The sequence below is a fragment of the Chinchilla lanigera genome, unplaced genomic scaffold, assembly GCF_000276665.1.
Source record: "Chinchilla lanigera isolate Chin_1 unplaced genomic scaffold, ChiLan1.0 scaffold00142, whole genome shotgun sequence".
Classification (NCBI taxonomy): Eukaryota; Metazoa; Chordata; class Mammalia; order Rodentia; family Chinchillidae; genus Chinchilla; species Chinchilla lanigera.
The window spans coordinates 1,369,936-1,385,917 of NW_004955543.1; the positions used below are offsets into that span (position 1 = coordinate 1,369,936).

The 15,982-nt window shown below is 41.1% G+C and overlaps 1 protein-coding gene across 3 annotated transcripts in view; it reads left to right on the plus strand.

Moving 5' to 3' along the window:
* The first annotated feature begins 7,996 nt into the window (after window positions 1-7,996).
* Ccnb3 (cyclin B3) overlaps window positions 7,997-15,982 on the plus strand; it is a 66,396-nt gene continuing 58,410 nt past the window's right edge. For 2 of the 3 annotated variants that reach the window (XM_005411353.2, XM_005411354.2), the window contains exon 1: window positions 7,997-8,069. The gene's annotated coding sequence lies outside the window, so the exon portion shown is untranslated. Of the gene's footprint in view, window positions 8,070-14,483; window positions 14,555-15,982 lie in introns of those variants that run through there. The other variant, XM_013508133.1, reaches the window with a different exon arrangement.

The window sequence follows — 15,982 nt, forward strand, 5'->3', positions numbered from 1 at the left end:
TCTGAGATTTAAGGCAGACTCTTAGCTGTGAGCCCTTGTACAAATGAAAGTTAAACACTTCCAACATTCAATGGTACAAGATAGACATTCCCAACCCAAAAGTTACAAACAGGAGAATATAAAGAAATGGGACCAAAATAAGTTTAAAGTCCAAGAGGGCAAATATTAAGCCCTATAGTTCCATGTGCAGCATCTGAGGCATTCTGTGAACACCAAAGAAGTTCGGTAGCTTTTCCCCTACAGCACTTTGGGTAATTGTAGCTCCCATGGCTTCTTTCTTGGGTCTGCTCTGCTACTTCTGTGCAGTTTTCCTTGGACGATCCATGTTCCAGGCTTCTCCAAACTTCTGGGATCTCCACTGAATCTTTGGCTTCACACTCACAGCTTCACACATTGCCCTCTCAGGGGCACACTGCCTGGTCTCCCAGGCCTTCTTCTGAAATTTGGGTGGAAGCCTTCCTGACCCCACAACTCTTGCATTCTGCATGCACCTAAAACCAGCACTGTGTGGTTGCTGCCGAAGTCTGCTGCCAGCTAGAGCAGTAGCCAGGCTTCCCTCTCTCTTGACTGTAGGGATCTAGTACCTGAATCTCTGACCACTCTGAATCCAATTACAAGAAACAAATTATCTAGGCTGCCATCATTCTGGAACATGGTTCTCTGGGGCTCTCTTTTCAAAGCAAATTCTTCACTTTTACAACCTTGATAGTGCAGAGTGCCTTGCTGTTTCTTTTGATGTCCTCAGGCCATCTTTTCTACTGTCTTGTTCCTTCTCAGCAACCAAATTCTCTTGTGCTCTACCTTTGCAGACTGCAGCATTACTGGAACTTCCTTTTGGACTGAACTCACAATGTTTTAAATCATTCTGCTGGGCTCTTTTCTCTTTCTCAACAGAGATGAGGCACATCACAGAGGCACGTCACAGATCAGAAACAGTTCACAACAGGCAGAAGGCAGCAAAAGCAGCATGCAGCAAGCAATGACAACAACCCTAGCTACCCTCTTTCTTTCCCTTATATTCTACCCAGCTACCCACGCTTAGGGCAAGTACCACTCACACTCAAGGAGGGCCTTTCCATTATCCACACGCAGAATTTTGCCAAATCAATCAGTGGACTAATTTAGTAATCACACATCCTTATTCCCTGCATCACACACTCTAGTTCTAGCTGCATTTGAGAAGCTCTACCTATGAGTGCACGAGGGAATCATGAAGAAACATATTCATACATTTGTTAAAGTGAGTGTTATGGTTTAGGTCTGAAATGTTCCCAAAAGTCTTATATTTGGAGGTGGTGTCTGGTCATAAAGGTAGGTAAATGGGGGATGACTTGGAAGAGTGTATTCCTGTGCTTGGACTGTCCCTTCTTTCTTATCCTTACTGGCTGCTATGATGTTAGCAGTTTTTCCTGTACCAGGTTCTCCCACCATCCCATTCTTGCCTTAGAGCTGGCCAACCATTGACTGAACCTACTGAAACAGTGAGTCAAAATAAACTCCTTCTTTAAGTTTGGTATGTTAGGTATTTTACTCCAACAGTGGGAGAACTGAATAATATAGGTGGCAAGGCAAATTTTATTCATGCCACCATAGCCAGGGGGACAGACAAAATCAACAGAGTCCAACACCACTGAAACAAGAGGCAGAGAGTGCTAAAAGAAAAGTTTTGAGTGACTTCATGTGCAAGTACTGTGGTTAGGACATCGGTGTTAGTTACCTGGTGCTAAAGAAGGTAATCCTACCTTCATACATGGTCTAGGATACATGGGCCCTATCTTTTTTTATAATCACTTATCAAAGGGATGGCTATAAGGTCTTGGGTTATAGAAGATAACACTTCAAATAGACAGAGAAAAATTTACAATGTGTTCAACATACTGATTTCATTTCCTTTTTATGTACAGTCTATCTATCTATCTATCTATCTACCTATCTATCTATCTATATCTTCCTCACCACTCTCTCTCCAGTAGTGGGGTTGCTAAATCATATGGTAGTTCTTTTTAAGTTTTTGAGGATCCTTCATATTCTTTTCCATAGTGAATGTACTAATTTACATTCCCACCAAAAGTGTGAGGGTATTCCCCTTTTCTCCGCCTCCCCACCAGCACTTATTTTTTTTGTCTTTTTAATAATAGTAGCCAGTCTTACTGGAATGAGATGATATTTCACTGTAGTTTTGATTTGCATTTTGCATTTATCTGATGACTACTGATGTTGAATATTTTTCAAATACTTCCTGTCTATTTGTATGTTTTCTTTGCAAAATGTTCAATTAATAAATGGTGCTGAGAGAATTAGATAAGCATGCATAGAAGGATGAAAAAAGATCCCTTTCTATCTCACCAGTTAAAAAAAAATCTCAAAATGAATTAAAAATTTAAATGTATAACTGTCTTGGTTACTTTTCTCTCATTGCTGAGACAAACTACCTGACACCCAAAATTAAGGAAGGAAAGGTTAATTTAGTTTACAGTGTGTGAAGGTTTCAGTCCATACTTGGCTTGCTCCAAGGCAGAGTGGCACATGGCAGAGGGCAACAGTTCTTGGAGGCAGGGGAGGGGGTGGTGACACAGCAAAACAGCAAGAGCAAAAAGGGAGGACCAGAAGCAAGCAGCCTCTTTCCCTCCCTTACGTTGTATGCAAACTATCAGCCCCAGGGCGAGTGTAGCACTCACATCCATAATTCCAACATTGGACCATGAATCAATCATAAACCATAAAAGCCTTCCCCATGACTGCGTGAGGCTTTGGGGGGACACATCCAGACACATATCATAACATTCCACCCCTGGTCCCCCAAAGACTCATGTACATTCCTATATGCAAAAGACATTTTAGTCCTTCTCTAAGAGTTGCCAAAGTCCTAACAGTTTCAGCATTGCTGAAAAGTCCACGTCCCAAGTCTTTTCCCAGATGTAAGGTGAACTCTCAGCTCCAAGCCACCATACAAATGAAAACAAAGTTAAACACTTTCAACATTCAGTGTTGTACAACATTTTTTTTTTTTTTTTTTTTTGGTTTTTCTCCGGTACCGGGAACTGAACTCAAGACCTTGCGCTTGCCAGGCAGGTGCTTTGCTGCTGAGCTAAATCCCCAGCCCCAACATTGTTGTTGTACAACAACAAAATAAACTTACCATTCCAAAAGGTACAAACAGGTAAATACAGAGCATTGGGACCAAAGCAAGTCCAAAATCCAGCAGGGCTAACATTACGTCCTGTAGTGTCATATACAGCATCTGTAGCAATCTGTGGCACACTGTGAGCTCCATAGGGCTTGTGTGATTCCACCCCTATTGCACTTCTGGTGTTTCCAGCTCCCATGGCTTTTCTCTTAGGCCGACTTTGCTTCCTTTTTGCAGCTTTCCTTAGACAATCCATGTTCCTGACTTTTCCAAACTTCTGAGGTCTCCACTGAACCTCTGGCTTCTCACTCACAGGTTAGCACACTGCCCTCTCAGGGGCACATTGCCTGGCCTCCCAGGCCTTCTGAAATCTAGGTAGAAGCCTTCTTAACCTTAGAACTCTTGCATTCTGTATGCACCTAAAACCAGTGCCACGGGGATGATGCCAAGGTCTGTTGCCACCTGGAGCAGTAGCCCGGCTTTCCTCTCTCTTGTCCATAGGGATCGAGTGCCTGGATCATTGGGCACTCTGAATCCAATTCTGAAGAGCAAATTCTCTATGCCACCAACATTCTGGAACCTGGTGCAGTTGCCCCTGCCATTCTGGAGCATGGCGCTCTGTGGCTTTCTTTGTTTTTGTTTTTGTTTTTTTGTTTTGTTTTGTTTCTCTGTGGCTTTCTTCTCAAAGCAAAGTCTTTCACCTTTGCAGTTTTGAGGCTGCAAAGGGTGGAGACTTGCAGCTTCTTGTGATGCCCTCAGGCCATCTTTTCTAGTCTCCTGTTCCTTCTTAGCAATGGAGATATCCTCTGCTCTATCTTTGTAGTTCACATCTTTACTGGAGCTTCCTTTCTTGCCAAGCTCACAACAATTTAAATCATCCTGCTGGACTCCTTGCTCTTAATTCTCAACATAAATCTGGCTAAAAGCCCCCAACAATAGCCATACTACCACGTCAATGTTCAACTGCCTTGAAATTTCTTCTGCCAGATTAATTATTCCATCGCCCTTAATCTCAGTCTCAGACAAAGTCTCTGGACATGAACAAAATGCAGTCAAACTTTCTGCTAAGCCATAACATACATCATCTGGAGTCTAGTACCCCATGCAGTCCTTCTTCCCAGCAGAAATCTCCTGAACCTGGTCTTTACCAGCAAGATTTCTAGCAGCCTTCTGGTCTTCTGAGCTCTGACCAGAATTTCCCATGCAGAAGAGCAGAAGGCGTTCCAGCTGTACTCTTTCAGGCGACATCTCCAAACCTTTCCAAACACTTCCCACAAACCATTTCCAAAAGCTCTTGAACCACATGGTCAGGTATAGTCACAGCAAGGACCCCACTTCTCTGGTACCAATTTATGTCTTGGTTACTTTTTTTCTCGTTGCGGAGACAAAATACCTGACACCTCAAATTGAGGAAGGAAAGGTTAATTTAGCTTACAGTGTGTGAAGATTTCAGTCCGTACTTGGCTGGTTCCAAGGCAGAGTGGCACATGGCAGAGGGCAACAGTTCATGGGGCGGGGGCAGGGGAGGGACAGCAAAACAACAAGAGCAAAAAGGGAGGAGTAGAGGCAAGCAGCCTCTTTCCCTTCCTTACATTGTATGCAAACTATCCGCCCCAGGCCGAGTGTAGCACTTACATCCATAATTCCAACATTGGATCAGGAATCAATCATAAACTGTAAAAGCCTTCCCCATGACTGCATGAGGCTTTGGGGGGACACATCCAGACACAAACCATAACAATAACCTAATACTATGAAACTATTACAATAAAACATAGGATAAGTGCTTCAGGACATTGGAATGGGCAAGGAGGTTTTGGACAAGACCCCAAAAGAAAAAAAAAAAAAAAAAAAAAAAAAAAAAAAAATAGATAAATGAGACTACACCAAACTTAAAAGCTTTATCATAGCAAAGGAAATAATGAACAAAGTGAAGAGACAACCTACAGAATGGCAGATAATATTTTCAAACTATACATCTGACAAGGAGTTAACATCCAAATATTTAAGGGGCTCCAAAGGGGTAACTTTTGAGGATTAAAGACAAAATTGTAACTCCTATGTCTGGCTCTTCTCTGTGGAATAAGAAGCAAAGGAAGAAAACGTTTACATGTTTTACATAAACAGAACACATCTCTCTAAGGAATTTTTAAAAAGCCAACTCTATATTTCCCAGCACAGAAAGAAACAGCCATAATCTGTGTCTGGAAAATATCTTACCAAATCCCTAAGTGACAGAGAACTATGGATGATTAGACTGCTATCCCATGGCACCCTAATCTTGTCTTCCTGGAGGCTAATCAGGTGCAGACAACAGCAACATTTGGATGTGAGACCAATAATGAAAGTGTATGGAAAGAATCAAGGCAGATGTGGCTCAGTCACAGGTCCCAATATATCCATCCACTCCTTTGTCATAAGCTGCTGAGGTTCTTAAATTGGCCTGTACTGAGTAAGGGGGATAAACGGGATGTTCAACGAGTTAAAAATAAGGAATATACTATATTAGAGAATGAATATGTGGGAATAGTTTGCTCTTAGGTTAACCTTTAATAGTCAAATATGGGTGAGGGCTATAGCTCAGTGGCACAGGGCCTGCCTGACAAGTGCAGGGTCTTGAGTTCAATTTATGGCACCCACCCAAATGTTGAATACATAGATGTGAAACGTAAAAATATTGGTCATCAATTTTCATAGCCATCACCATTGTCATCTCTTTTTAATTTTATTCTACCGGGTCATGTTTTCTTCCACACAAACTTGTGGACAATAGTACAGATTAAAAATTTAAATATTTGTTTGGTTTGCATTTTGCTTGAAAAAGCTCTTAAGTTAATAAAAATGGGAATGTAATCAATCATTCTGAATAGTGGCCAAAGGAAATGAAATGAAATGAACTATCAGCCTTCATGAAGTCACTGTTTGCCTGTTATTCCTGCTGAATATCTTCCTGCCTCAGACTTAGCTTACCTCATTTAGTTTATGTAATAATACTGTGACTATTTGGAAAATGAGCAGTGATGCCAATGATTATCAGACATTGTTCAGTGTGGACCAGTACATTTGGGAATCCCTCGCCTTTTTCTCCTGGTTTGTTTTACAGCCATAAAAATGCACAATGTCACTTAGATTAGCTTCCTGTAAAGTGAAAATTTGGAGGGCCAGGCATGTAGCTCAGGGGCAAATGCGCCTGCCTGCCAAGTGCAAGGTCCTGAGTTTGATTCCTGGTACCAAAAAAAAGTGAAAATTTGGACAGTTAATCTGAACATCTCAGCAATAGTGCTGCATAATTACTTCTGCATAAATACTGTCAGGTATTTATGTTATGTCAGTATTGTGTATACCTGTCTGCATATCAGTGACTGAAAGAGTGAGGAGAGAAAATAAAGAAGTTTAAAAAGTATAAATAATTTTTTAAAAAGTACAGGAGGCAGTTGTTAAAGGTACATAGACTCAAGTATGTTGGGACGTCCTTTATAGGCAGGTGCTTAAATGAGCAGCTAAGGTCTATTCTATCATCTTGTTGTAGAAAATGACTTAAAACTATTTTTGAGAGGCAGGATTGGTTTGGTCACAGCCATTTTGGGTCAAATTCCTCCCCATTATAATTGTGAGATTTTTTTCCTCTGATTGTCTTGAACATTTGTTACTGTCAGTATTGTTTATCTGACATTTACTAGAACTGGGCTTGTAGAGTTAATTAACTTTTCCTATTCCTAGATCACCTACATTGCAAGCTTGTAGGGCAAGTTCTCCACCTCTTTTTCATTGATATCCATTGGTATACTAGGCACACAGCTGGACTCAAGAATCACACAATGGTTTTGAAATTTCAGGTAAGCAACATAATTCAGAAGCCATGGAATCATAGGATCTTTATTAATGACAACAGACAACTTGGCCATTAATCTGAGTGGGCGACTTCTTCCCAGGGCGCTAAATATTACACTTTACACTGCTTCAGAATCACTTGGAACACTTGGTAAAACAAGGTATTTGGGGCCCTGCCTAGAATTTCTATCTGCAGGTAGGAGGTGGGCCTGATACTTTTCCTGGTACTGTATTTTACAAGCATTCTCTTGTTCCTTATACAGACTTATGAAATGGGTACTATATTTTATTTTCATTTTTAGTTGATACGGAACATGTTTAAGAGATATAATGTAGGGTCGGGTATATAGCTCAGCGGCACAAGTGCCTGTCTGGCAAGTGCAAGGTCCTGAGTTCAATTCCCCAGTACAAAAAAAGAAAAAAGAGATATAATGTGATGTTTCAATAGGAGTATGCATCCAGTAATGATGAAATCATGGTAATTAGCACACCCATTTCAGAAACATTTCTTTGTGGTGGGAACATTAAATCTTTCTTCAAGCAGCGTGTGGTGGTGCATGCTTGTAATCTCAGCACTTGGGAGGCTGAGGCAGGAGCATCGCCGCGAGTTCAATACCAACATATCGAGACCTTATCTCAAAGACATTCCCCAAGTCTCTCTTCAGAATAACCCACAAAAAGCAATAGAATACCAGAATTTATCCTTCCTCTCCAATTGAAACTTCGTTGTAACAGAATTATTTAAATCCTGGTTTCATAAACACGCAAAACCGTTTCGGCGACGATCTGGGTTGATTGGCAGCGCTGGTCACTTCCATTGTCTTGGAGGAGGGGGAAGTGCAAGTATGCGTAAGAAGATTAGTATGCCTTTTACAAGGTATAGAGAGACGGAAAATAAAGTTGAGGAATACAAAAACTTAAAGAGCACCTACTATGATCTTCTGCCCCCATCTGGTGGTTTCTATTCTGACTGAACAAAAGCGTTGATTCCGTGTCTCCCCCTATTGGTGAGAATCGCGCGGTCGGCCGGGTTGGCTCCGCGCGCGGCATTTTCTCTTGAGGCAACTGGAGGCGTTTCTCTGAGGAGGTTGTTCGCTGAGGAAGTTAGTCGGTTAGTACCTTCTCCCTCCGTCCCTCATTCTTGTTTTTGGTACTAGGAATCGAACTCCGGACCTTGCGTCTGCCGGGCAGGCGCCCTCATTTTTGTTTTGTTCGTGTTGTTTCCATTTCGGGTTTGTGGAGATTTTTTTTCCATGTGTAGCTTTTGTTCTAATCCAACTACGGCTTGGTAAACGAACTTTTTTTTTTTTTAACAAAGCGTTACAAGAGCTTTATGTCTTATATATTTATAAATGTACAAAAATATTCTGTGGGGGTTGGGGACGTGGGGCGAAGGTTGGCTGAGGGAAGTGGACTGGTGGTTAATGGGGCTGTTTTTCCTGTGGAACGAACGAAGTTGTCTGGAATAGCTGACAAAATAACCCTTTAAAAAGTACTTAAATATACTGTTAATTGGTGATAAAGTCTTTATCCTTCTCTTTAGATATCTTTGCCAGTTAATGAATGTGTTAAACTTGCCAAAAACAGTAAAAGAGAGATTAAACGTGAGGTGTTTGCTGTTTCGTCATACGCATACGTGTAGGAGTTCGCCTTGTTTTAGGGACATTAAAATAGTGTGGAGATTAGTTTATTCTTGGGCTTCCACAGCTAGTCGCGTCGTGAGGAGGTCAGTGAGGTTTAGACTTCCTGTGCTGCTTGCTCTCAGACCAAGATGGTGGCTCCGAGTAAGGAGTTTAGGCGGCCACTAGGGCGGTGAGGTTTTTGGAGCGCGCGCGCGTCCCCCGCCACAGCCGCCCCGCCCCTCATGCAAAAGCCCACGTGGAATAGCCAAAGGTGGGGGCGTAAACCTGTAATCCGAGCACTCTGGGAGGCTGAGGCAGGAGGATCATAAGTTTGAATCCAGTCAGGGCAATTTAGTGATTTAGAGAGACCTTGTCTCAAAATTTTGTTTTAAATAGTGGAGGAGGTGGGGATGTAGCTCCGCATGAAGGTGATGGGTTCAGTCCTCAGCACCTTCACCACCACCACCACCAAAAAAAAAAAAAAAAAAAAAAAAAAAAAAAAAAAACCCAAACGTTTTTTCCTTTTGGTTTTTTGAGACAGTCTTGCTGTGTATGTAGTTCAGGCTGACCTTGAGCTCGCTGTGTAGCCCAGGAGGAAACCTCTTATTCACCATAAACCTTAAGACAAATTGAGCTTGTCTTATTAGGGTGGTGGAAACCCATCCCAAATCCAAGTTCACAGATGCTAGTGAAGGGCCAGACTTGCAAACAGGGTTTTCAAGTGATAGCATATTTGGGCCCCGTGTATTAACTGTCCTGCACAGATTTTGGTAGGGATTATGTTGATTACTCTGAGGGGAATTGGTATTTTAACAATGTGATTGATAAATGGGGGATGTATTTCTATTTATTTACGTCTTTAATTTTTCTCAGATGTTTTATAGTTTTATGTGTACAAATTTTGTACTCGATTTGTAAAATTTGTTTCTAAGTATTTTATTCTTGTTGATTCCTTTGGTTTTTATGTATGTATGTATTTATTTATTTATTTTTGGTGCTAGGAATTGAACTCAGGACCTTGCACTTGCCAGGCAGGCACTTCCACCACTGAGCTATATCCCTGGCCTGTTGTTGATGCCTTTGTAAATTGAATTGTTAATTTTACTTTCAGATTGATCCTTGTAAGTGTATAGGAATTAAGTTGATTTTTGTTATTGATCTTATATCTTGCAAACTTGAGCTTGTTTATTAGCTGTAATAGTTTTGGGGATGTGTGTGTGTGTTTATGTATGTATGTATTCCTTAGCCTATCTAGATGGTGAACTATATGTGTTGATGTTTTGGAACCAGCTTTGCATCCCTGTAATAAAACTCATTTGCTCATAGTATATAATACTTCTACATATTGCTAAAAACTGTTTGTTAATATCTTGCTAAGGATTTTGCTTCCATCATGAGTGATACTGACCTGTACATTTCTTTTTTTTTTTTTTAACTGTCTTTGAATGGTGTTGGTATCACAGTAAAAGTGTAATGAGTTGGTATATTCCAGCCTTTTTTTTTTTTTTTTTGGGAAAGAGGTGTAGAATTGATGTGCATTGTTCTTTAAGCATTTGGTTTAACATGAGCATGGTGGCTCATGCCTGTAATACTAAAAGTTTGGGACACTGAGACAGGAGGATCACAAGTTCAAGTCCTGTTTAGGCAATGTTGGACACAGTTTCACAATAAAAAATTTAAAAACGGCTGGGGATGCAGCTCTGTGAAGTCCCTGGATTCAGTCCCTAGTACAAAACACAAAAATGTTTACTTTAATTTTCTAGTGACATCATCTGGGCTATTAGAATTATCTATTTCATATTGAGTATGTTATAGTATTTTGTGCTTTCCAAGAAATTGATCTGTTTTATTTGTTGCCAATTTTTTTTTGTATGTGTGATCTCTTATTAGCCTTTTGATTTCAATAGAGCCTGTAGTGATTATTTTGTGTGGTACTAGGGATTGAACCCATGGCCTTTGCACTGAGCTACATCCCCATCCCTTTTTGATTTGTTTTGGTACTGAGGAATTGAACCCAGAGAATTTACACCAAGCTACATACCAGTAGCTCAGAAGGCCGACACAGGAAGGTTGCAAGTTTGAGCCCAACCTGGGCAATTTAAGAGAGACCTTATCTCAAAAAACTGGCTAGTGATGTGGCTCATTGTGAGGATCCTGGATTCAATACCCAATACCATTAAAAAAAATATTAAGAAGAGAATGTTCTAGGCATCAGGAATATCATATGCAAAGTACCTATGGAGGTGGAGTTTGGTATATTGTTCAGGTCTTTGAACAGGATCGTTATGGCTGAAGTGGAGTGAATGAGAAAAGGAATGGTTGATGTGGTAGGAGAGACCTTATAGACCAGGGTGAGGAGTATGGATTTTACTTTAAGTGCTATGGGAAACCACTGAAGCAAAAGAGGGACAAAATCTTGTTTTTCTTTTTCACAAAGGTTGCTCTTATTGTTGTGTTGTATTTGTATTAGAGATGGGCAAAACTGCAATGGGAGTGAACAGTTTGGAGGTTCTTGATAATGAGCCTGATGAGAGACTAGGTGGCAGCAGGGACGGAAAGTAGATGACTATAAGATATATTTTGAGATAAAATCAACAGAATTTACTTAAGGACTGTGTATAGAAGGGTGAGGTGACAGAACGGACTTTGAATCAAAGGTGATACCCAGTTTTCTGGTTTTTTTTTTTTTTTTTTTTTTTTTTTTGGTCTTTTTGAGGCAGGGTCTCGCTAGCAGTTCAGGCTGGCCTTGAGGTCACTTTGTAGTTCAGGGTGGTCTCGAACTCGCCAGGATCCTCCTCCCGAGTGCTGGGATTACAGGCATGCGCCACCATGCCCAGTTTTTTTTTTTGTTGTTGTTATTGGGAATCGAACTCAGGACCTTGTGCTTGCTAGGCAGGCGCTTGTGCCACTGAGCTATATCCCTGGCCCCCAGTTTTCTGTCTTGAATAAGATTTGATGTGGTGTCAGTTTCTGAAATGGAAGATATGGAAGGAATGATCAGGTTTGGGGAGGGAGTTGATTATTAAGACTTCTATTCTGAATATGTTGAGTTTGAGGTGTATCTTAGATGTACAAGTGGAAAGGTGGAGTCGTCATTTGGATTGAGGAAGCTGAAGTTTAGGGACAGGTTTTAGATACTACACTTGGTCTTAGCTAAAAGGCTGAGAAGTGATAGGGCCAGCTTTTAGATGATTCTTAAAGTCTTGAATCTAGATGAGATAACCTAGGGGCTTAAAAAAAAGAGAGCCTAGGATCATATAAATATCTTTATTTTTATTAGTCCATATTAGTTATACAGGCTGATGGGCTTCATTATGGCCCATTCATAGATCATGTACCATCCTTTGATCATTACCCCCTTTTCTTCCTCCCTCCCTCCCTCAGCCCCTTCCTTTTCTCTGATAGTCTCCCCTCACATGAATATCTTTCATGTAGAGGCTGTAAGAGACTAAAAGGAGAATGGACTAAAAATAAAAGTATTAATGTGGTCTGTTGTAGGTTGCCTACTGTATATGTAGGAACTTCTAGATTACACCCCTAGTATCTCCATTTACTCTTTGCCTCTTCAGAGGACAGGATGGGTTTATAAATTCTACAAACATTTAAAAAAAAAAAGAAAAAGAAAATCTGAAATGGAACTTCTCTGGGCTAGGGATATAGCTCAGTGGCATAAGCACCTGCCTGGCAAGCATAAGGTCCTGAGTTCGATTCCTGGTACCAAAAAAAAAAAAAAAAAAAGGAAAATCTGAATTCTACAAACCTTTTGTCAGTTCCACATATCTATGTATCTATACATATGGATAAATAAATATATACACACACACAGAGATATATTGTAGTTCCTGGCACAAAGCAGGTGCTCATTAAGTATTTGTTAAACTGAATTAATGCATAAATGATATGAATGAGAATATCTTGTTTGCCACAATATAGCTTTGTGATATTGGACATTTAGTAAGCTATAATTTTGTCATCTATAAAATGGCAGTAAAAATACCTATCTTTTGGGTAGGATTTAAAGCAATAAAAATTTTATTGCAATTAGCACAGAGCTAGTACTGAATTAATTTTGTCTTTTATTACCTCTCTACACTTGCAGTGCTCATTCACAAAATAGAGGCAATAACTAATGTCTTGCTTCCCTCAAGGTCATTTGTGAAGCCTGCAGGAGTTAATGTTTGACTGTAAAAGGGGTTATTAATATTAATATTTTAATTGGTCTGCAGTCACATTATGCAGCTGCTCTTCTCTCCCCATCCTCTAGTAGGATTATTTAAATGAAAAACGTGTCTTTTAGGAAGACCAGCCAGGTGTACTCGAAATCACGCCCCAACACAAAGTCCATTAGCCACAGAGTTTGGTTTAAAAAATACCTAGCTTCCAAACCGTTGCTAGGGGAACAAAATAACTGTGTACGTTGATTGGTCCTCTGCGGGCCAATCACCAACTGCGCTTCCTGGGGCCGTCATTTTTAAAATCTGGGCCGATTGGATTGCGCACAAACCAGGCTGAGACGGAATCGGGGCGCTACGTCACGGATGTCCGTTCATTTCCCTTGTCTGTCCTGGTCTAGGGTTGCATCTTGGTGTTTCCTGTTTTGTCCTCGGTCTCGGTTGGAGGTAGGCGCCTTTGGGTTGTACTACCAGCTCGAGTGTCTGGCTCTGGTGCCTGGCGGTCTGTCCGCGGGCGTCCCTCCACCCCCTTGTTACAAGCTGTCTTCTCGTATTGGGATGCACAGCAACCCTGCAAGGAAACCTTTGTCTCCTTTCCTGGTCAGTCAGCAGTCTACGGAGTGAACCCTGTACAAGCTTGGGCAGAGAGTGTATGAGGCGATGAGATGGCAAAGCAAACGAGACCACGTCCCAGGTTTTCAGATGGAATGGCCTGCCCACGTGCTTGAATCAGAGTGATTTAAAAAAAGTTTCACAAGTGAAAGTGTTGCAGGATCGATTTCATTTACAAGCGTAGTGGTGGCAGATGTATTTTTAAGTCAGAGAATATCACTTGAAGGGTATTTTGAATCACAGATAGAAGGACATGAAGGAAGGGTGGAAATGTGTCTTCTCCCTTTGTTATCCCTTTTATTTCCACTGGCTTTCTTCTACCCTGCTCTGGCTTTCCCACCACTCTCTGCTGAAGCCCACTTAGAATCCTAGGAGTTCGGAGGTTGAAGGGACCCTAGAGTGGTGCCTCTTAAAGTGCATATAAATTTGCAGATTAGGATTTGATAGGCCTAGCCTGGGGCCTGAGATTTTAGATTGCTAGCAAGCTCCCAGGTGATGCTAATGTTGCATTTCCATTGACCACTTTTCTTTCTTTTTTTAATGTGGCAGAAGCTCTGGTCCCACTGCCTCATTTTATTACGTGGGGAAACTAAGACCCAGATAGCCCAGTTTCACTCAGCTAGCTGGGGAACAGGGCTGGAACTAGACCCTAAGCATCCGTTCCAGCCTGGTGCAGCTTTCAGGTGACACAACGCCACATTCTTTCTCCAGTGCTTTGCTATAGGTAACCTGCCTTTATATATAAAATGAAGTTGCTACTCTTCACTGTAGATTATTTTGATTAGCTTAGGTCTGCTGCCCTGTGTGGGTTACAGCACCAGCCCTAGGATGCCTAGTAGTTTCCAATAATTATCAGAGCGTGCATAGGGGAGATGGAAAGTCTGAAAAGGGAAAGGATTCTAATTTTCTTTGTCCAAGTAAGACTCAGGGTAGAAGTCTGAGTGTCGTTTTATGAATGCCTGTGGTGGTGTCAGTTACCTCCCCTTTTGTACTCCCAGTAGCAGAGAAATTAGTTTACCTAAGTCAGTGTGTGTCCCAGAAAGCAAGTGCTTAGTGTTCAGAATAGTGAATGTGTTGCATAACCATCATTTGAATACTTTTATTTTCCTTGAGATTTAGTTGGTCCGTGATGTCATCAGCTGAGAGTTTTCTAACAAGTTGATTCCAGATTTCTACTTCCTGTTTGAAAGGTAAAGGTTTCAAAGCATGTCTTTGGCCATCCTTAGAAAATTGTATGAGACATGAATAATAATGGTGTAAGTAGTTTTCAGACAGAGTGTAGTTAAGGGTAAATGCACCCCATTTAGCTTTATTGCTGCTTTCCTGAGTTTTGAGGGATGGGATGGAAAATAGATTTTCATCTGAGGGAAGGGAAGGACAGTAAGCATGCCATTGATTGAATTCCTACCGTGTGTTCTTTGTATGTTTATATTTCTATTTGAGTCACGTGACTCCTCTTTATGTGCAGTGTACTTGTTTTGCAAAATGAGAAAAGCAAGACTGAGAAATGCTAAGTTAGCTGCTTTAGAAGTTGGTTGCACAGATTCTAAAACCTATGCCCATTCCACTTCCCCACCCTATAGCCTTTCACTTTTTTGGAATGTTTTTGAGTGTGGTCTGAGAAACTGGTATTTTGGAAAGAGCTGGGTGGTCTGTGTTGTGCAGTAGTTTGTCTTGGGTAGTAAGTCACTTAACTCATCTGGGACCATAAGAGAGCACTATACCTGCCCTGCTTACCTTCATGGTTTTGCTATGATGTTAACTGAAGTAATAAATGTGAAGGCATGTAGTTGTACTGACCTCTCTACACCTACAAAATATTTAATACTTCTCCATCAAAGCAAAACCCAAATCAGCTTTCTTCTTTTTTAAGTTTTCCCCTCAAGCCACAGTCTTTCTAACCATCCTGGCCCCAGCCTAGCATTTCAGCTCCATTCTAGTGGTTCCTCAGCATCTTTTTTATGCTTCATACTTGAAACAACTGAGTTGTCCCTGAATTCTGCATGTTCACACCTCCATCTGGGGTTGAGCTTTGCCTGGAAGCTTCCCGGTCAACTGCCAGTCTTTCTTTGTCATTTAAGTCCAGATCAAATGTTACCTCCTCTAGTATGCCTTCTTTCACCTCTGACTTTCCATTTTATCTATTTATAGTACTGTTTTAGCTTGAGTTACTGTGACAAAGTGCCACAGACTGGATGGCTTAAAGAGTAAACATTTATTTCTCACAGTTCTTAAGCCTGGAAGGTCTAAGACCAAGGTGCTGGCAGATTTGCTGTCTGGTGAGAATCTGCTTTCTGGTTCATAGATGACCATCGTCTTGTATTTTCATATGCCAGAAAGGAGCAAGTGAGTTCTCTGGGGTCTATTATCAAGCACTAATCTCATTTATGAGGGCTCTGTTCTCATCACCTCCCAAAACCCCATTGGTTAATACTATCGTGTTGAGGGTTAGTATGTTACAATGTCAACATTAATTCTGCAAGGAACACAAGCACTCAGTCTATAACAAGTATCTCCCGTATCATTGTTTGTATGTGTGTGGGGAGTAGGAATTGAATCTAGGACTTTTTTTTTTTTGTGGTTTTTCTCCAGTACCGGGAACCGAACTCACGACCTTG